Source organism: Terrapene carolina, unplaced genomic scaffold (assembly GCF_002925995.2).
Source record: "Terrapene carolina triunguis isolate 2854851 unplaced genomic scaffold, T_m_triunguis-2.0 Scaffold66, whole genome shotgun sequence".
NCBI lineage: Eukaryota > Metazoa > Chordata > Testudines > Emydidae > Terrapene > Terrapene triunguis.
In genome coordinates this window covers 46,386,247-46,402,771 of record NW_020664417.1, presented here as the reverse complement: position 1 = coordinate 46,402,771, position 16,525 = coordinate 46,386,247, and positions in this window count along the sequence as shown.

The following is a 16,525-nucleotide window of genomic DNA, read 5'->3' as shown; positions in this document are numbered from 1 at the left end:
TCTTCAGACAGTTACAGCAATCAGGATTATTGAGCTTCAGTGAGAAGAAATCTGTTACTCATGAAGTTGATAGGAAACTTGTTTCCTTAATGATATTCACTGCAATGCTGCAACCCTAGTAAGGCCATCACATGGAAAAGCAATCCCAAATACACTTCATTTAGAGTCAATGGCAATAATTGAATGATTTTACAAATGTTTATGAAAACATTTGAAATTTAACCATTTGACATATGTATATTATAAATTGTTAATCCTTAATATTTTTATGATTTTTTAAAAAATCATAAATGGCCATTGCCTCTTTGTTGGTTATACAAGGTGTGATCCTTATGAGGTTCTACAAAAGCTTTGTTAACATTATCAATAAGGTTGGCATACAAACAAGAATGTTCTGCTTCTTTAAATGATGTTAAATTCACTTGCACTAGAAATTAGGGGGAGATGGGAGAAAGCAGCCTGCCAAATAGGAAAGGAAAGATTACATCAGCATGCTTCTAAGAGTGCCAAAAAGGAAAATTTAAAAAAAAGGAAATTATTAAAAAGAAATTGACAAGCAGTGGCTTTTTTTAACCCTTTCACTGTTATGATCAATGTAACATTAGTATGTAGTGTACCCACTCAGCACCTAAGCGTACCTGGAATGTTTAGTGTGAGGCAAGTTGTTAATTAAAAATCTCCAGTGTATTATTCAGATCACAGTAACCACAATACCTAGAGTTCCCTTTGTGCTATTTCAATTCTTTAATTTCTAGTTATAAGTAGAGTGAATTTCTTTGATTGCTAGAAATTGTAGGTATCGTAAGGCTTGTGAAAAGTTCTGTATACCTAAATAACCAATTTCTCTGCTGTTCTTTCTCCTTTACCACCACACATATTTCATTAATATGATTTTGAAGTGTGGTCTTCAAATAAAAGGAATTAAAATTAATTAATATTCAGAAGAGCTGAAGGAAGGGTGGAAGGTGGTTCAATCCCATCTTTTGTTACACCGTTACCCTTTCATGGGCTCAAGGTATAACCCAGTTAATTTAGGCACCCCAACCCTTATCCAGTTCCTAGGGCTCAGGGCATAATTTTCTGTGGATTTGCTGGGCCTTTTACCAGTGAAAGAGCCTTACAAAGTAATATCCTTAACCTCCCTTTATTAACAGTTACCAAAACAGAATACACACACTAAGCATACAATAATCACTACTCATTAAGGCAGATGAACTTTTTCTGGTCACCAGTCAGGGTCAGGTCATCCAGGGCTCCAGCTTCAGCACGGTATGATTGGCAGGGTGTTGAGGTCTGGCAGCTCTGATGTTGGGCTGTGTCCTGGAGTTAGGTTACAAAAAACTTCCTTTTGGTCCCCAGTTTATATAGTTAAACTTCTATCCTGCTTAGCTGTACCTTAACCAGTCATTTTAAACCAAAGTACTGCAAACCGTATTTTTCACCAATCCTACCCCATTACGAAACAATTCTTTACCCAATCAGACCCCACCACTTTAGTTGATTTAAGTCTTGCAAAATTAGTTATGCAACAGACAGAAACAATGAAGAATCAGACAGGGACCATACCGATAAACAATAGAGAATTGGGAACCATAAAGGCAAAGCAATAGAAGTATAGATTTCACAATCACAACTGTTGGTAAGTGATTTCTTGTCAGACAGAATGCTATCAAACAAAGTTTTCTTTAAAGTCCTTAAAGAAACAGACCTTATCTGGTGATGGTGGGTACTATTAGGAGAGAAGAGCCTTCTTAACAGCATGATATTACATTGTTTTGATGTAATTTAGATGGACTGTGAGGATGTGACTCTCTGTTTCTTAGCTCTTGGCTGCTGCTGTCCTAATGTGGCAGCTGCTGCTTACTGTAGAAAAAGACATCAGACCTTACACTTTACTCTCCGCTAATCACGGAGGCTAAAACAGCCTTTGGCATAATTTGGAGCACCTTCAGGGCTCTCTAAATTATGCTGCACTGGCTAAGGATCTGACAGCAACATGCACTCTACCCAGAGCTCCTCCCTATTTTATCTCGTCTCCTACACCAAGAGTGGAGAGAGTGAAGGAATAGAGCTGGCTACTCTGGTTCTGTGCTACCTGAGGATTCCCGGTGACAGGGAGAAGCCTCAGCTGCCACTTTAAGACAGCTTTACCACCATAAAGCATCTTGGGCCAGGGCCTAGGAATATGCAGAACACAATGGGCTCACAGCTAAACTACTGACCTTACTCTGTGTAGTGACAATAAAAACAGAGCCACCATAATTGATTTACACAATCCTCATTCTTAATATAATGAAGTGGATGACCAAACTTTATATACCATTGGCTCTTTATCAACTAAGAAACATGTCCTACTGAGAGGCCTATAGACTTTTCTGTCCCCACCAGCAAAGTCCTTTGGAAACTTTGTTGGCGTCCCATGTTTTTAAATGCTTACCTCAAATTTCAACCCTCAAAAGGGCCTTTCAATTTATAATAGATACCAAATATTTCTTCAGCTGTCAGAAGAATTTTTTTCATTTTGCAGATGAAGAGAGGAAATGGCAGACACTAAAGATCTGCCATTTCTGCTGTTGTTTCTCTTCAACCCTGAAAAAAGCTGTTCTTTATTTAGTTGTCATACCTCAAATCCAGTCACCCCTACTTCAAACCCGAAAAGGCCTTTTTCATTTTATTTTTCAGATGTTTTAACTTATCCATACAGACATAGTCAAATACAATGAAAAAGAAAACACAGACAGAATACAGACTTAACAATAACATAGCATGAAATATTTATGGAGAAATACTCTTGAGCATTATAAGATAAATAGTTCCGTAACAACTACTCCCACCCCAAAAAATAGATGCATCAGAAGCCCAATCTACCTGGAGTCAGTTTGTAATGCTCTTATGAATGACCATCTGTCTTCACAATTGGATCTTGCACCTCTACAGATTGTCAGTATTTTTCCATGAGGGTTGTGTTGCTTATCTCAGTTAGCCAATCAAAGAATGTTGGGGTAATAACAGATTTCCATTTTTGTAAAATGGCTCTTTTGGCCACTATAAACACAGCAGCAATCCCTTTCCTGGCATTACTCCAACAGAGTAGATTTTCTAGAAAGCCCAAAACACAAAGGTTTGATGTAGGGGAAACTTCTACCCAGTCACATTAGAGCACCACATGCTTCCTTCCAGAATGTGGATACTTTGACATCCAAAGGCTATCTGAGACAGGATTACATTGGAGCTGCCACATGTCCAACATTTACTATGTGCATCAAGTCCAGCTTTATGCAATCACTTCAGGAGGCCAATGATAACTATTTAGAATTTCTTTCTGAAAGAAACACAAAAACAGAGAAGTGGATGGTGTGTGTATACTGTGCCAGATATTAGCCCAGCTTTTGGAGGAAATTGAGCTGTTTAGTTCATTCTCCTATTTTTCTTTTATAGTATTAGTCAATAGGATAAATCAAGGAGTTGAGCCATTTGCATGTGTTCACCAAAAACATTTTGGGGATCATATTTTTTAAGGAGCACTTTAAGTGGAATATTATTTGTGGGCTGCCAAATTTCCCCAGCTCCTTCAAAATTTAAAGTCAAATCTTATTGTAGAAAGGACCTTGCTTTATTGGTAGCTGGTATTTATCATGAAAATATGTGAAGGAGGATAAGTTGTCTGTTCTGGAATCTTTTATGGTTAATATGCTCTTGGTTAGCCAAGAGGATTTGAGTTTCAAGATATTAGGAAATTTAAATTGGGGATTATTCCAAATTGGCATGGAAATTGGTAAGATTAGCAGTACTAATGGACTTGATTTTCTGAAGAACACTCCAAGAGGAGGCAAATGTGTTTTTCTTTAAAAATGCAGGCAGATGTTTTAAAAATGGAAGTTCAAAGAGAAAGCCAAAAGGGGTTCACTATTTTTTTTCTTCAATGTCAAGCCATATTGCAGTTTGGGAAGAGTTGATGATACAGAACCATTTTGTTAAAAATCTTAACTGAAAATCCAGGTGATATAAAAACAAATTAGGTCATTGCACCCGCCACCCCATTTGGCAATGATTCTTAAGTATTTTATGGGATAACTCTAGTGTCTTCATATTCCAGAAGAATTGTTGTACAACTCTCTTTATTCCTGTGAAAGTTGAAGCAGGAAATTTAAGTGAAATTAAGATAAACATACACATTAATCTTGGTCCTACATTCAGTTTAATAGCTTCTACCTTTCCCATAACTATATTGGCAGTGAATGTCATTTCTCCATGTCTTATGTCACTTCTCTGAGTATGACATCCATGTTTGCAGATACTATTTTTGGTAAATCAGAACATACCCTGATATGTAGGTAAGTAGGTTATCTCTTTGTATGAATGAAAGGAGAATGACTGATTGTATTTGACATGGATTTGGTCTATGAGAAATATCCATCACTTGTGACTTGTTCCTGTTTATCTGAAATCCTAATCTCTCACCAAAGTACTTTATTGCAGATAGTAGTTGTGGAAGTGAGGAAGAGGGATTTTTGAGAGTGAGCAGAATGTCCTCCACATCCTTCAACTCTTTATCCTGGATGGTAACGCCATCAATGGAGGATCTCTATCTGCTAGCGGTTCCATGACTATATCAAATAGTAGAAGCAATTGAGGGTATTCTTTACATGTTCCTTGATTTTAACTGAAAAATAGAGGAGATAACCCCTTTGTCAGAACAGAAGGAAAGAGTGGTTGTAAATAATATCAATCCAGGTCAAAAATGTAGGTCCAAATCCTAATTGTCTCAGGATTGCTTGTAGTTATGGCCCTTACACTCGATCAAAGGTCTTTTAAGTATCTAACAATAGGATAGCAGCTGGAGCATCAGTTGTTTCTGCCCAGCAGATTAAGTGGGATATCTTCTGAGTATTATCGGCTGCTAATCTGCCAGAAATAAAATCCACTGGGTCCACATGAATGAATGATGGCACAGTGTTGTTTAAGCATGAAGCAAGGCCCTTGTCAAGATTTTATAATCTGTGTTCAACAGAGAGGTGGGGTGGTAATTGCCACGAATGTTCTTGTCCTATTTTAGACGAGGTTAATTAACATCATCCTCATGTCCCGTGACACTATTTCTTTTGTAAACATTTCATTATAGACTTCTAACAGTACTAACTGATTGATAAATGTCTTACACCATTCTGCTGGAAAGCCATCATGCCCAGGCACTTTGCCAGAGTTGAGTGAGCCAATTGCCTGCTTAACTTCTAGTCAAGAGAGATCTTCATCCATATAATTTATCTGAGGTACCGAGAATGTATTTAGGGTCAAATAGACTCTTTACCTCTACTAAGCATGCATTCAGTCTGAGTGGACATCCATTCATTGTATTTGTATTTTGCAGTAGCTCATTATTCTGAGTGTCTTTATGGTGGGTTTTTTTTTAAATTTAGTAATCACCTCTGCCAAAGAATTTATTCCTATTCTTCTTTGTTTCAGATGTGAATTTTGTGCATTCTCCCCTTAAGATAGCCTTCAGTGCTTCCCATAAAGTTGTATTATAGGAGACTATTTGTTTTTTCCTTCAAGAAGCTGATAATGAACGTTTCAATCATCTGAAGAAATTTAGGGTCCCTAAGTAGACGTGTGTTTAACTTCCATCTTGAGGATCTTGTAGCACTATTACCAGTATCTGCATGAAAACAAATTAGAGTATGATCAGAGATGATGATATTACCAACTTCTGCCTCCAGATGTGCAGGAGCTAGGACTTCAGCTATCATAAAAAAATCGAATCTGGAGTAGGAGACATGATCTATGGGGATCTATAATTACACTTCATAGGATGCTTTAGTCTCCTAATGTCCACTAGTCCAATATCCTCCAGCAGGGGTAATGGATGGTTTTGCAAAGGCCTGAGATTTTTGCCTAGAACCTTGAGATTTGTCTATGATATCATCCATGACAGCGTAACAATCTCCTCCTAAAACTACTGGATCATCAGCTCTGTTGGAAATAATGTCAATTATTTCTGCAATAAAGGGTGCATTCCCACCACTAGAATTACATACACTCCCCAAAATTAATCTTAGTGTTGAAAATGTCTTCCATTATTATGTATCTGCCCTCTGGATCTAAACATGATTGAATAAATTGAAAAGTTACACTCTTTTGTGCTTTGGTATCACTATTCCCTTGCTTCTGGAGTTGAAAGAGTGATATTCATGTCCCTTCCACAGTTTTTTAATTCTTCCGGCATCTTCATTCCTTACTTGGGTTTCCTGAAGAACAGCTATATGACATCTATCTGATTTTCAGTGCCTCAAAGTGCCTCTCCATGCAAAAAGAAAGAAAAACAAAACAAAACATACACTACCTAAATTACCCTTAATATCACAGATTTCTAGTATGGGCACATTCAGATCCCAGATGGCATACACCTGCGCTCACCTTCCCTCCCCACAAGCACAATATGAATTAATTAGGAATCTGCCAGAAATATACCTATATTTAACAAAATACCTATATGTTCAAAGTATATAAATGAATGAAACCTGTTGCTTCATAGATATAGAAATAATATGTAGTATATAAATGCTAATATTCACATGGTATATAAATATTTATACCCATAGACTAATGAAAAAAGTAAATATGAAGTGACATAAATGATGATGTGTGTGGAAATAAATATGAATATATTACCATACATATTATAAATATATAAGATTTACATATGGATAGAAGCATAAAACCACACAAGTATCCATATAAAGAGATATAGGTAGTCACAAATAACATGCAAGTAAATAGTTATGAATATATTAGCATCATAGAAGATTAGGGTTGGAGGAGACCTCAGGAGGTCATCTAGTCCAACCCCCTGCTCAAGGCTGCACCAACACCAACTAATGTATATATCATGTATATCTAATAAACATCTAGACATACATATAGCCATATAAGTAGAAATAAACAGGTAAGAGTAATATAGTTATGAATATATAGATATATGCATATTGGCTTATCAATATACTGAAAGTATTAATTATCAAGCTATACTAAATAGCTTGTCTAACAGTACTAATTACAGCCTATAAAACTATTAAATATCAAACATCAAATATGTACATGACTAACCTGGTTTTCCCAATCATGAGTCCTTTTCTTCAGGGCTTATATTCTTCATTTTCTTTTCCTTTATGAGAGGATGATGCCTTTACCCTTAGTGAGATTCGGTCTCAATTCCTGTAGTGCTTGCCAAGCATCTGATGGGGTATTGAAGTACTTCACAGAGTCTGTCAGCTTCATTATGAAGATCACAGGATATTTGAGGTTGTATTTAATATCTGATCCCCTGAGAATTCGTTTGTTGGCATTAAACGCTGCTCTCTTCTTCCTTAAATTGACAGAGAAATCTGGATACAAAGAAAATTTAAAATCCTTATACTTAAGAGTTCCTTTTTGCCTAGCAGCAGATACCAGCTTAACTTTGTCATTAAATCTTAGCAATTTAAACATGATGGGTCTGGGTGGTTATTGTTCTCTCTCCTTCTGGCCCCTGCCACTTGACGAGCCCTTTTAATCTCCAGGGGAGGCAAACTGGGATCCAATCCCAGTACCTCAGAGTGTGTGTTGTGGAGAAAGCTACAGTGGGTTTTTTTCCTTCCAGCCCTTCAGGGACCCCCAGTAACTGCAAATTATTCCTGCATGATCTGTTTTCAAGATCTCCTTCTTTCTTCTCAAGCATGGTTAGTCTTTGCCTGAAGGGAACATTCTCCATTTTAACCTTCTTCAATTCTATGGCAGTTTTTCATAGCTTGTTATCTAAGTAGGTTAAACAAACTTTGATTTTTCCCACATCTTTAGAGAGTCCATGTATATCTTGAGATAAAAGATTAAATTTGGTAGCTGAAGTCCTTCATAGTTGCAAAGTTTTGTGTGAGAGACTGCTGGGGTTCCTCAGCCTTACCTTTCTTTGGAGACTCAGTCTTTGGGTTGTCTGGTGTTCCTATTTTTCCCAGCAGGATCCATAATAGCACAACAAAAAGGACCCCCCTGATTTAATTAGTAAATTTCTGACAGAAACTTATCATTTAGATACCTGGGAGCCCCACATTGTTAAGAATTGTTGAGAGGAGACCAGGGGTCAGGCATCCATCTTCTCTACAAGGTCACATTTCCCCCTTCTCCTTTTTACATTTTTTTAATACATATAAAATAATTAATTTATCATGACTGGTTTTCAGTATAAAAACTGCAATTAGATGCCTGGCAATCGGATATGCAGTAGAATTGCAGTGAAATATCACCTTCCCCATGCTTAAAACTGAGAGGAAGAGAACCTTCAAATTTTGCTAGTGAGTGTTATACATACTCGCATTTTTTTGTTTATACAAAATAGCCTGTTTCTGCACTCCATTCTATGCCACTGATTTTAAACACACCTGTTTAAACAGAGTTACACAGGCATAAAACTGTTGTGAGAGTATCAGAACCAACATTTCTAAAAGGCTTAGCATAAAATGAAAGCCTAACAAAAATTGACCTTGATAAGCATGAACAATTACCACTGACATAGATGGAAATAGCATCCACCTTTCAGGTGCGGTAGATGGTTCTTAGTTTCAGACTCTGATCTAAGCTAGCCTATAGGGAAACTAATCCACAGGATCCAACAGAACATCAATCTCACTCTAATATGATGGGTTTTTTTTCTCTTGAGGGGGAGGTGAGGCAAGCCCAAAGCTGCTAGTGACATCAATGAGAGCGGGAACAATGCACCATAAATAGAACTTTTAAAGGTCAAATGCACAGGTATTTTTATAAAAATCACTAAAACTCTCCTATGAGGTTCCAAAAGAGTAAATAAAGAAATAACCACTGTATTTTTAAAAAAATAATATATTTTAACAGAAATTGTAAACAGCTGCAGCCTACTTAATTTGATTTCCTTGAAATTATCTTTGTAAGGTGCTTAGATACCATGGTGAGGAACATAATACAAGTACTTAGACAGGGGACACAATGTTCCTACAATCCATTCATGGGGATTTTGTTCACCATTAGGGTGGTAGCACAATCCTCCATCAGATTCTCTCCTTTTGAGCTGTTATACAGGTGATCGTCTCAAGGAATATTAGACATCCTACCTGAGGGTTGAGAAGAGTAGGATCCGAAGGCAATGAGAACAACTGGGTATGTAACATAGTTCCAGGAGCACCTCAAGAGGCTGGGAGTTTTTGCTTTTGAAAACCTGCTGGGGCAGCAGGTGCGAAAACAAACTTACAACAAGGGTGTATGTCTACGGATCTTCCAACCCCTGAGGACTGAGCTCTATTATTGCTTCCCAGCATGGAATCCATAATGCTAACCAGATGGCAAGCATTTTTTGAAGTGGTTTGTTAGGTTGGCCCTGTGGACTACAAAATCTGCTGCTAGGGAGGTGGAAAAAAACTGGGTTTTACCATGTGAACCTGCTTAATTCTTGGAAAACCAGAGAAGGGATGTTAACTCCAGAGCTGGAGCTGGGTCCTCAAGCCGCCCATTCATCAAGAGTCAGCACAAGTGCAGCAAACTCCTATCTGAACAAAGAGGCCAGGTTTTAAATCTCATTGATGTCTTTCCAAATATATTCTCCTCTGCACCTGGCTGGATCCAGCTGATTATACCATCACATCACGAGTCCTGGGACTCAATGAGTTAGAGAGAAGCCTCATACTTTATCTCTGAAGATTTGGGAGATCATCCAGGATGAGTTGCAAGCTACACTCGATGTAGGGCTAGCTGAGGAGTCCCAAAGAGTTTGACAAAGTCCCATCATTCTTGTCCCAAAACCTGATAATTCAATGCACTTTGGTATAGATTTCAGAAAAGTTTGATGCAGTCTCAAAGTTTGACACACATTTGATGCCATGAATGGATGAGCTATTAGAACATCTAGGGTCTACCAAATATAGCACTATTATAGATCTTACAAAAAGATACCTGTGTCACCTGCATTACAAGACAAAATGGCCTTCTTGAAGCCCTTAGGGCTCTTCCACTTCAGAACAATGCCTTTCAGCTTACTTGGAGCAGCCACAACTTTTCAACTGTTAATAGACATGGTGCTCAGGCCTCATCAGTGGGATGATGCTGCATATCTGAATGATATCATTATGAACCTTCAATAAGTCTTTGACTAAAGCAGGTTGCAAGGCCAAATGAAAATTGGTGAATAAAATAATTACTTACCTGGGTTATAACATGTAAGAAGACCAACTTAGGCCACTAGTTAGCATAGTGCAGGCATGTCCATATTAAACAGAAGCTACTATAGTTAGATATCTTTAAATCTGCAGTTCCAGATAAACTTGTATCCAAGAAGTTTAAAAGATCTAACTGAGGTGCCCCCTGGACGATTAATGATTAATTTCAATAAGTCTAGGAGCACCATGAAAGTTCCAGAAAACTAATGCTGTGCCAATATTTTGACGGGGTGAACGGAATGACCTGCGTAATTATAGGCCTGTCAATCTGACTTAAATCTTGGGCAAGATAGTGGATCAGTGGATACAAAACTGTAAATTAATATAGAATTAGAGGGTAATATAATTAATGTTCATCAACATGGGTGTATGGAAAATAGAATTGTCAAACTAACTTGATGATTTTTTAAAATGAGATTATAAATTTGGTTGATAAAAGTAATAGCGATGATGATGTAATATCCTGAAACTTCTGTAAAGCATTTAGCTTGATACTGCATGATATTTTGGATGCATACACAGGGGAATCTCTAGTAGGAGTAGTGAGGTTATTTTAACACTATGTTTGACACTGGTATGATGGTTCCTGGAATACTGAGTGTAGTTTTGCTGTGCACAATTTAAGAAGGATGTTGATAAACTGTAGATAGTTCAGAGAAGAGCCATGAGAATGATTAAAAAATTAGAAAACATGTCTCATAATGATAGACTCTAGGAGCTCAATCAATTTAGCTTAACAAAGAGAATATTAAGAGGTGACTTGATTATAGTCTACAAATATACACATAGGAAACAAATATTTAACAATGTGCTTTTCAATCTAGCAGACAAAGGTATAACATGATTCAGTGGATGGAAGTTGAAGCTAGATAAATTCAGACTGGAAATAAAGTGTAAAATTTTAACCATGAGACTAATTAACCATTGTAACAACCAACCAAGGGTCATGGTGAATTCTCCATCATTGGCAATTTTTAAATCAAGATTGGATGTTTTTTCTAAAAGATCTGCTCTAGGAGTTATTTTGGAGAAGTTTTCTGGCCTGTGTTATACAGAAGGTCAGGCTAGATGATCACAATGCTTCCTTCTGACCTTGGAATCTATGAAAAAAGTTGTTAGAAGATAATGCTGGCTGAGGAGATAATGTTGGCTGAAGTTAATTTTTAACAAATCATTGAATACCAAGGAATTTCTAAAAGACTGGAAGGGTGCTAATGTTGTGGAAATATTTAAAATGGGCTGATCATTTAGAATGACCTGGGTAAATATAGGCCATTTAGCCTGACTTCTATACCAGGCAAAATAATAGAAAAGCTTATATGCGATTTATCTGATAAAGAATTAAAGGTTAAGAATATAATTAATGCTAGTCAACATGGTTTCATGGAAAATGGGCTTGTCAAACAAAGCTGATTTCATTCTTTGAGATTATTAATTTGATTGATAAAGATAACTGTGTAGATGTAATATACTTACACTTTGTAAGGCATTTGAGTTAATTCTGCACAACCTTATAATTAAAAAAAAATTAGCATTATACAATATCAATAAAACATACATTAAATGGATTAAGAACTGGTTAACTGATAGATCTCAAAAATGTAATTGTCAATGGGGAATCATCATTGAATGGGTGTGTTTCTAGTGGGGCTCTGCAGGGTTCAGTACTAGGCCCAATGTTATTCAACATTTTCATCCATGATCGGGAAAATCACTGCTGATAAAATTTGTGGATGACATGAAGATTGGTGGAGTGTAAATTATTATAAGGACAGGGCACTGATACAGAGTGATTTGAGGTCACTTGGTAACCTGGAACCATTCCAACAAAATGCTTTGTATTGCAGCTAAATGCAAAATTATATCTAGGAACAAGGAATGCAGGCCATATCTACAGAATGGGGAACTGTATCCTGGAAAGCAGGATCTCTGAAAAAGATTTAGGAGTCATAGTGGACAGCAACTCAACATGAGCTCTCGGTGATGCTGTGGCAGAAGAGGCTAATGTGATCCTTGGAGGTACAAACAGAGTATGGAGCTGATTTTACTTCTGTATACAGCACTGGTGAGATTGATACTGGAATATTGCATCCCGTTCTGGAGTCTGCATTCAGAAAAGAATGTTGCAAAAATGGAGAGTGAGTGAAAAAGACCCACAAAAATGACTTGAGGGCTTGAGAAAATTTCTTACAGTGAGACTTGAAGAGTTCAATCTGTTATCTTATTAAAAGGGAGATTGAGAGGTGATTTGATTAGCAGGTCGAAGTACCCCCATGAGGAGAAAATACCAGTTACTAAAGGCCTCTTTAATCTATCTGGGAAAGATATAAAAGAAGCAAAGCTGTACATATACTGTGTGTGTGTGTGTGTGTGTGTGTGTATGTGTGTACACTGTGGGGGTAGGGGGAGGAGAGGGAGAATTGCAATAGTGTAGCTACACAAGGTAGCGTACAAATTCCTGCTGTATGTATACTGCACCAGTGTTGGTCATACTTTGCAATGACACAGCATGTCTACCGTTGGGGTTTGCATCAGTGTAACTACATGGGGGGGTGGGGGATGGGAATCACACACTTGGCCTAAGAGAGGAAAGAAGTGGAATGTGGCTGTGGTAGCCACAAGAATCTCTAAGTGCTATTTATGTGTCAAAAAAGTTTCTTATTGTGATTTAAAAATTTTAAAATACTTGTTTTTTGCATTGTTGAACCACATAAATTTCATTTTGTCAAGATTAGCTACAGATGAGTATAAATGAAGACCCAAGAGCAAATGCCCTTAATTTTTTATTTTATTTTATTTTGTGGGGAGGGAGGAAATATCCTAATCCAAACATGGATTTTGTAGCAGAAGTTCGCTCATGGTCATACAAGGCTAATCATGCACTTCTTGCTCTGTTAAAAAAAAAATCCCATTGATTTCAGCTGAGATTTTGTATGAGTAAATAGACCATACATTCAGCATAATAATAAAAATAATTAATATGCTCTCCCTATCTCTCCTCCCACAGCAAGAATATAGTTACTGAGAGGAAGACAGAAATTCACCAGTATATAGTGCGCTGGTTGCCCTATTGTACTGTCCATAATGTAAAGTTCATTACTTTGGAGCAGAATTTACATCCATTTCACTGAAGTGAAAACATGGACTACATTTTTGTAGGCACCAAATGGTTTTCTCTTGCTTTTAAACAGTGATTGGACACTGAGCTGTACTAACTAATAGCATTTCACATGAACTGATCAGGAAAGGGGTATTTCCCTTTTTTGTTATTTCTGAAAAGTTGCATTGTAAACTCAGAACAACAGAAGTGTGGAATGACAATGGCTAGTAAGAAGAAATTATCTTCAGGCAGAGTCTGACAAATCCAACATTAAATTGCAAGTCATCACAGCATGGCTCAAATTGGGCAGAAAACTATTCAGACTAAGTCAAGAACAAAACAACACTTTTCCAGACCTAAATGTGAGTATTAAACTTTCCCAGAGGCAAGACAAGTACTACTAATGTCAGTAATTTATTTTTATAATCACAGCAGTGTGTTGCAAGTGGACAGCTGTAGCTGCCTTAAGTGCATCTCCTAATTCTTCATCTTTAAATGCTGATCCGAGGAAGATTTTCCTTATATAAGTGAGGTTTTGCTTTAAAACTTTGACATATTTAACTAAACTCTCAGGCTGTCAAATGCCAGAAAGACCACAGAATCAAAAGTGTCATAATAGCAGGATTATTACCAGCTGATCCACAGGCAGCTACTGTAGCTTAGTTATTAGTCCATCTATTTTGCTCTTATTGTGCCATGCATATCAGAACAGGGAAATATATTACAATGCATATCTTTTCAGTGGTAGCGGCTGTCTCATTAAGCAAATATCCTACACTCACAAAACCCCCCCATTTAAATACCATAATAACATTTCAAGAGAGTGAGGGGAATCTGCAGGATTTTCAATTGCTTTGTTCAGCAATCACAGGAAGATGAAACTAAACATGACAAACCACCACTGTAACCAATCAGACCATAAACATTTTTTTAAAATCCAAGTTGATGGATGAGGTAGATGGGCGGGGGGGAGGGAGAGGAGACTGCTTTTAGTGCATTCTAGCCTTTAAAAAAAAGATGTTTGCAATTACTTTAAATAGATGTAATTTCCCTGTCAGCTCTGATGGTCTGCCTGGCTCCTTGTTTCATGAGAGTCTATCATCCCTATGTGTGTAAATTATTATTATAAATGGAGATGAAAGACCTTCCATTTGGATTTCATTGGACTAAAAAACACATCCTATAGTGGTAGACTCAAAGAGCACTATTTATTTACCTTAACAAAGAAAAAGTTAAAACGTGACTTGATTAGTCTATGTAAGTACCTGCACGGGGAAGAAATATTGGATAATTGGCTCTTCAATCTAGCAGAGAAAGGTATAACAATGGCTGTAAGATGAAGCTAGATTGATTCAGACTGGAAATAAGCTGTACATTTTTAACAGTGAGAATAATTAACCATTGGAAAAATTTACCAAGGGTTGGGGTGGATTCTCCATCACTAGCAATATTTAAATCAACATTAGATATTTTTTCTAAAAGAGCTGCTCTAGTGATTATTTTGGTGAAGTTCTATGGCCTGTGCTATACAGGAGGTCAGTCTAGATGATCGCAGTGGTCCCCTCTGGCCTTTAAATCTGTGAATCCCCCAAATCCTTATACCAGTTCAGTTGGCAAGCACACTAAAACTGGCAATAAATACCATCTCCAAAAGGCAACTGTCTTAAATAACCACTTTAGAGAATCCCCAAGGTTTTCAGTACAATTTTGTATGACCTTTAGCTAAAGGTCTCCTCTGCTAGGCAATTGATTTTTTTTTTCAGGTCCCTTCCCTTGGGTGGTTGCTTAACACAAGTTTCACTGCATTTCAGTACAGCTGTGCTCATATAAAGAAGTGATTGGGGGTCTGAAGAACAAAGTATTGAATTTCTAGCATATCCATGCAGGTAGATAATTATGAAATTAGTTAGCCTACAGGTTTATTATAAAATGCAGTGCTAAGCAAGTAAATTCTGAATAATAATACTTCAACCACCCATGTATTTTAGTTGGCTTATCTCTATCACATCATTACCATTTGGATGACATGTCATTTTGAGCACTTGGGTGCAGGTCCAGTTTGTCTTTTATTCCCAAGAAGAAGGTCCATTTGTTTCTGTTCCCTGATGAAGCCTCAGTTTATTATGTACTCAGCTCAATTTGCTGGAATAGCAAGTGTCACCTCAGTGTTTATGACAGGGCTGATGAGGAGATTACAGTCTTTAGGGTAGCTTTGCAATTATCTCCTGCCAGAGCATCTGTGCTATATGCTCCCAGTGTGACAAGAGTGACTTGTGAAAACAAGATTGAGCTCTACAAAGGAAGCCAGCTTGGTAGCCACAAAGGGTTAGTTTCATAAAAGGGACTTAGGTGCACCTAACTCCTATATGCCCTGTCATCCAGTGGAATTCATAGCCCCGAGTTAGACAGTCAGGCTCCCCATGCTTTGTAGGGGGAGAGTTTGGCACCTAAAAAGGGATTCCCAGAATTCAGCTATTAAGTAGGGAGTCACCTAAGCAAGACATGAATGAAATGCAGAAAACAGATGTGGGGCCTTACCCCCATCCCTCAACCATGAACCACCTTCTGAAGTTAGTCACCTAAAGTATCCTGGCCTGCTTCAGTAACCTGAGCCCTAGCAGTTGAAAGGAGGTAGACCCACTCTATTACAGACAATAGGTCAGTGATTAAGGAACTCGTGTGGAATCTGGGAGACCGAAATTCAAATATTTAATTATTTGAATAATACTGAATAATAATTAAAATAATAATCCAGCTCCAATAGGAGAGTTTTAGAAGCCCACCCCAGAATAGCTAGGGATATGGGAGATGTGGGCTCAAGTCCTTGTTCCAAAGTAGGCGTAGTAGGTTTTCAAACCTGGGTCTCTCAAGGGCTGTGTGAGTGCCCTATCTACTGGCTATAGGATAACAATGAATTCTTGCCTCTGGTTGTCATTTGTGCAGGTTAGGTGTGCTCAGGTCAGGCCCCAAGGTGAAATAGGTAGGGGAATGCCTAGTCTGAGAATCCCGCCAGAGCTCGGGTGTGAGCTAGGGCACCAAGAAGCTTGGTGGCATGAGGACATAAGTGGCTTTGTGCATGCCCACCAGCAGAAATGTAAGCGATTTTACCAGCAGAAACTGGGAGCTTAAGGAGGTTAGGTGATTACAAGGTTAAGAGACAGCTGAGTGGTTGTTTTGTCAGTCTCAGGGGTGCCTAAATGTTGGACTGAGG